The 6,195-nt window shown below is 31.0% G+C and overlaps 1 long non-coding RNA gene across 1 annotated transcript; it reads left to right on the forward strand.

Annotated features, from left to right (window-relative positions):
- The first annotated feature begins 300 nt into the window (after positions 1-300).
- Positions 301-2,619, forward strand: LOC143071618 (uncharacterized). The gene is made up of 2 exons (XR_012976928.1): positions 301-828; positions 1,575-2,619. It is a non-coding gene; the product is annotated as an uncharacterized LOC143071618 (long non-coding RNA).
- The last annotated feature ends 3,576 nt before the right edge of the window (positions 2,620-6,195 follow it).

Raw genomic sequence — 6,195 nt, forward strand, 5'->3', positions numbered from 1 at the left:
ACTCTAGGCTCCTTATTTTCTAACGACACCCTAATACCAACCACAAAAAATAATATGTATGTCTCAGTTATTTGCAGTGAAATTATTTCTGTATTAATAAAGACAAACACCATTATAGAGACTGTCAGGTGCGGTGACCATCTTCATAATTTATTAAACACAAGACAAATGTCCTCAAATAGTTTTCACCACTAATGGGATCAGTTCATTCAAATAATACCCAATGGCATCAGTTCATTCAATTAACATACGATCTACAAAAGAAAAGCGCATAATTAAAATATGAACTCTACGTATATGGGACAAGATCCCTAATGCGCCTTGAAATGAGGAACTCAAAAGTCACGTGTAAACAAAAATTCTCTGTGTAGTGATATTTGACACTTTTCTATGATAAACAAGTGACTGAGCTTAACCATTTGAGTTAATTTAGAAAGTAGGGGAACACAGAATAAATGTGTAAAATCTATGGAGCTATTAAATGTGTTCAAAGTATTAAATTTTCAAAGAACTTTTTGTGTTAAAAATGGGATTATTTACCATGAGGAGCCGCATCACAAAAGGATACTCGGGGTTTGCTAATTTACGGAAAAAGTAATCTCACTTCGTACCCCGAAAATTTAACCACATATGTCAAAATGTCTCAGCTTCAAAACGAGCCATCACACATATCCAAGTTAACGATATGGACTGAGCAACAGAAGAAAACGTTACCATTACGGCCTATGGAAAAACTAATGCGCATCTGTACCCAATTTAGAAGCTCAATTCCAGAAGTTGTCGGACTGATTTATGGATGATTTCACCTGTACACCACCGAAAATGATGGTTAGTATTTTTTTATTTATACCTAGTTATCATAAATGGTTTAAGATAAATATTATTGATAAAGATCAGCAAAAACTCAAGGAAATTTTCGCTTTTAAAATACATTACTGGCACGGGGCTGAACACTTTTTTAGGCACAATCATAACTTTGTTTACTTCCGAGAGATCCGAAAGGAATTTGTTTGCTACATTGAAAAGGCAAGAAATAACTTTTAAATATTATTAAATTGTAAGTAAACATGACACAATATAGTCTTTGTTATGTAATTATCACTCTGGTCTACAGGAATACCTGATAATCAAGGGAGATAACACACTTCATACGAGTAAAGTGAGATACATCATCGCATGTGCTTTTAACCAATGATTTGACCCCTGGTCAGTAGATATCATATGCATAAAAAACAGAAAAAAACATTTACATGCTTTAAGAAAATCATGAATTATTATTTTTAATGCACATGAGCAAAACAAAAGATATTGTCATTTCTCAGCACTGAAAAAGGGGGAGGGTCAAACTTTTTTGAAAACAATATTTCTGCACCTATTCAATTATTAAGCTAGTTAGCTACTACCCATTGCTTCTAATACAAAAGGTTTAAATGAAGGTGGCTAAGCCACAAGGGAGAAGCATTTGTCTTTCTTTGTGATTAAACTTTCAAGAATAAGATTTTTCTCTCTCAATAATACTTATGTATTTAAATCAAATGATAACAAAGCCTGAGTATTTTTTTGTCTTATTTCAGTTCCAGACGTATCATTATTTTCAACCTGAGATGGCAAACTAGAGGTTTTAAAAAGTCCTGAATAACTGGTAAGCATTTTGTTTTATTAGGCAAGCTCTAAATTGTTTTTTATGATATTTATGCAATTGAAATTACAGTCGGTATGTTAAAAATATGCTAATATGAAAACTGTTGCTATGGTCTTGGTATTAAATGAAAAGGCTTAGTTACAGATCGTTACGACTCAATATTTCGAGTTAAATCTTGCGGCAACTGTTTCTCATGTAACACTGCAAACTATATTTAGCACTACTTTGATCTGTCGTTATTTAATGACGCCATTATACATGTGATGTCACAATGTTTCCGTTAAGACCTCTTGTGGATTTCTCACTGATAAAAGGTTTTCACTGAAATACATGTAAAAAACATTTTTTTCTCAAATAGAATTATGTGAAAGGACAAGTTTTGAAAATTTGCACTATATTGTACTCTAATTATATGATATGGATGATTTCCAAGTAGTTTAGAGTGGTTTTAACAGTATTAAATACCAGATTTCCACTAGTAAGAATAATTATTTTGGTGTTGTTTTTTTTATACAACCTTCATTTTTGCATAATTTCTCTGTCAAAATGCACTTTAAGGCACAAGAAAATTTTGTAGAATGCTTTAACAGGGTCTGTGTATTGTAATAAGAGGTTATAATCAGAAGTTTTGTCCTTGTTTTGACTAGTGAAGGTATTCTGGAAGAAATTACTTACACATACTCATTGTATTCAAAATAAATGAATATAGCGACGAAAGTGTCATTGCCTTATAGTGCTAAAACAACTTTATTTTTTTTTCAGAAATGGAATGGACAAAAATACACAGATTTATTCAGAATGTTATACCGATGAAGATCACATAAAAATATTTGGAAAAATCAGAAGTATGGATTTCAATATGGGACAAGATCCCTAATGCGCCTTGAAATGAGGAACTCAAAAGTCACGTGTAAACAAAAATTCTCTGTGTAGTGATATTTGACACTTTTCTATGATAAACAAGTGACTGAGCTTAACCATTTGAGTTAATTTAGAAAGTAGGGGAACACAGAATAAATGTGTAAAATCTATGGAGCTATTAAATGTGTTCAAAGTATTAAATTTTCAAAGAACTTTTTGTGTTAAAAATGGGATTATTTACCATGAGGAGCCGCATCACAAAAGGATACTCGGGGTTTGCTAATTTACGGAAAAAGTAATCTCACTTCGTACCCCGAAAATTTAACCACATATGTCAAAATGTCTCAGCTTCAAAACGAGCCATCACACATATCCAAGTTAACGATATGGACTGAGCAACAGAAGAAAACGTTACCATTACGGCCTATGGAAAAACTAATGCGCATCTGTACCCATATAAGGCATGAACTGTTATACTGAAGATTAATCTTCCTATACACAAATACACGTATACACTTCTCGTTAGATGGTCTGCACCCTTGTCGATAACTTTTCTCGTGCACGCACGACTTTAAATACTAACGGAACTTCTTACTCTATTGTTATTACAATTAACCCGCTACCTGAACTCGAAAATTCATACGCCTGTCGTAAATAAATATATAAAAATAGTGAACTCCGAAAAAAATTCAAAACGGAAAGTCCCTAATCAAAAGGCAAAATCACATGATAAAACACATCAAACTAATGGATAACAACTGTCACATTCCTGACTTGGTACAGGCATTTTCAAATGTAGAAAATGGTGGATTGAAAGAAAACCTTTTTTTCGGGCTTTACTGATGAAATCATGATGCTGATTGGGACTCTGAAATTGTCCAATGCACACTGACGTGTTGGCATAAATAATCATTGTCATTTTTTTTTATGTAAATTCACTGTTCATGAAATGTGACGTATCGCAGTGTCAAGTTTGCTCTATCCCAATCCATATATATATGATTATTTTCTAATTACTATTTAATATGACCGTCCAACAGTTTTTCATTCGATTTCGTCGTACGCAGGAGTCTTACATGAAACGCGCGTCTTACGTAACAAAGTATTAGCAAGTTATTTATTTTGAGTATTACAACCACCTAATCGGTACCATCGCTGTAGGACTTTTTTATCAAATGGTATCGCCCGCCTAGCAGTTAGCATCGATGTGGTAATATGAAATATTATTAATACGATAATTTTCTGTAAAGTGACTGTTAATAAACGTTGGAATTTTGGAAAGTATAGGGTTTTTTGTTTACCCACATGCATACATAGCCTTATCTATATATTGACATAACTCTTTACAATGTGTTATTTCTAATGTTGCTCAAGACACAATTACCTTTGATGAGTAAATATGCCATATCAAGTATTAGTGTCTGAATTTGTATCGAAATAAACCTCCAATGGAGTTGAATAATGGAGCTATATTCAGGTATTCTTCAATATTTGTCTTGAATGCATATATGATTTACGGTTTTACTGCATGTCGTGTGCTTTACTTGATGTTACTTGTCTATTTATATGAAGAAGCATATGATGGTTTCTGATACTTTTACGTTGTAAACATCGAACGACTTTCTACCATGTTTTTTTTACATTAATTAAACCATCCCAAGTTTTTGGTGGGGTCTGTGTTGCTTAGTCATTACTTTTCTATGCTGTGTTTTGTGTACTCTTGTTTGCCTATCTATCTTTTTTCTTCTTTACATTGCGTTGTCAGTTTATTTTCTATTTATGAGTTTGAATGTCCCTCTAGAATCTTTCGCCCCCCTTTTAAACTAATTTTGGAATACACTTAACATGGTTCTCATTGACAAGTCCGTCCTATTAGGATGAATAACCTTCATTAATACGTTAAAACTGTGATGAATTTTATTGATGAATATTTTAAAGACACAATTAGTAGTTGTTCATCTTCATTATTTTCGATTGACTTACTATTCATCATGTATGTGAAAAATATTGAATAGGGGTAATTGAACGTTCATTAAACTAAGGTTCACTTGACGTTATAGAATAAATTTTACAGACTGATTGCAATATTAAAATAATTGTGTTGCTCGCAGAATATTATACATGAGATATGATTAGAATAAAATTGCGACATTCAGTAATTTGGTATAAAAAAGATTAACCGGAAATGATGAATACGAACAAACATTAACTATTGCATGAAGTATGGGCGCGAGTAATTAAAAAAAAAAACTTATAGTGTTTTTATATGTAATATATATTTCAGACTCACATGGATGTCTGATCTCTGATCGACATCTGGTCTCTGATCGACGTTTGTGCTGTCATCGACGTTTAAATCTGACTTCATAACCAGACACAAGTTGGTTCCTTTTTCCTTTTTCCTTTTTCGATATTCAAATTTTGAAAAATATTACAAGTCCAAACTGAATTTTTTTTTCCTTCAAATTTTTTTTTCCTCAAAATTTTTTTTTCCTTAAAATTTTGTTCCTCAAATTTTTTTTTTTTCCTCAAAATTTTTTTCCCTCAAAATTTTTTTTTTCCTCAAATTTTTTTTTTCCTCAATTTGTTTTTCCTCAAAAATTTTTTTCCTCAAATTTTTTTTTTCCTCAAAATATTTTTCCTCAAAAAGTTTTTCTTCAAATTTTTTTTTCATTTCCTTATTCGTTTTCTTTTTTCTTTTTCGATTATCATCCTTATTCGATTTCCATTTCCTTATTCGATTTTCATTTCCTTATTCGATTTTCATTTCCTTATTCGGTTTCTTCTTCCTTTTTCAATATTCATTTCCTTTTTCAGTTTCTATTTCCTTATTCGGTTTCTATTTCCTTATTGGATTTTCATTTCCTTATTCCATTTCCATTTCCTTATTCGATTTTCATTTCCTTATTCGGTTTCTTTTTCCTTTTTCAATATTATTTTCCTTTTTTGGTTTCTATTTCCTTATTCGGTTTCTATTTCCTTCTTCGGTTTCTATTTCCTAATTGGATTTTCGTTTCCTTATTCGATTTTCATTTCCTAATTTGGTTTCTTTTTCCTTTTCAATATTCATTTCCTTATTCGGTTTCTATTTCCTTATTCAGTTTCTATTTCCTTATTGGATTTTCATTTCCTTATTCGATTTCCATTTCCTTATTCGATTTTCATTTCCTTATTCGGTTTCTTTTTCCTTTTTCAATATTCATTTCCTTTTTCGGTTTCTATTTCCTTATTCGGTTTCTATTTCCTAATTGGATTTTCGTTTCCTTAATCGATTTCCATTTCCTTATTCAATTTTCATTTCCTAATTCGGTTTCTTTTTCCTTTTTCAATATTCATTTCCTTTTTCGGTTTCTATTTCCTTATTTGGTTTCTATTTCCTTATTGGATTTTCATTTCCTTATTCAATTTCCATTTCCTTATTCAGTTTCTTTTTCCTTATTCGGTTTCTTTTTCCTTTTTCAATATTCATTTCCTTTTTCGGTTTCTATTTCCTTATTCAGTTTCTATTTCCTTTTTCGATTTTCATTTCCTTATTCGGTTTCCATTTCCTTTTTCGATATTCAAATTTTGAAAAATATTACAAGTCCAAACTTTTTTTTTTCCTTCAAAATTTTTTTTCCTCAAATTTTTTTTTCCTAAAAATTTTTTTCCTCAAATTTTTTTTTTCCACAAATTTTTTTTTCCTCAAATTT

This window comes from Mytilus galloprovincialis, chromosome 4 (genome assembly GCF_965363235.1).
Source record: "Mytilus galloprovincialis chromosome 4, xbMytGall1.hap1.1, whole genome shotgun sequence".
Lineage (NCBI taxonomy): Eukaryota > Metazoa > Mollusca > Bivalvia > Mytilida > Mytilidae > Mytilus > Mytilus galloprovincialis.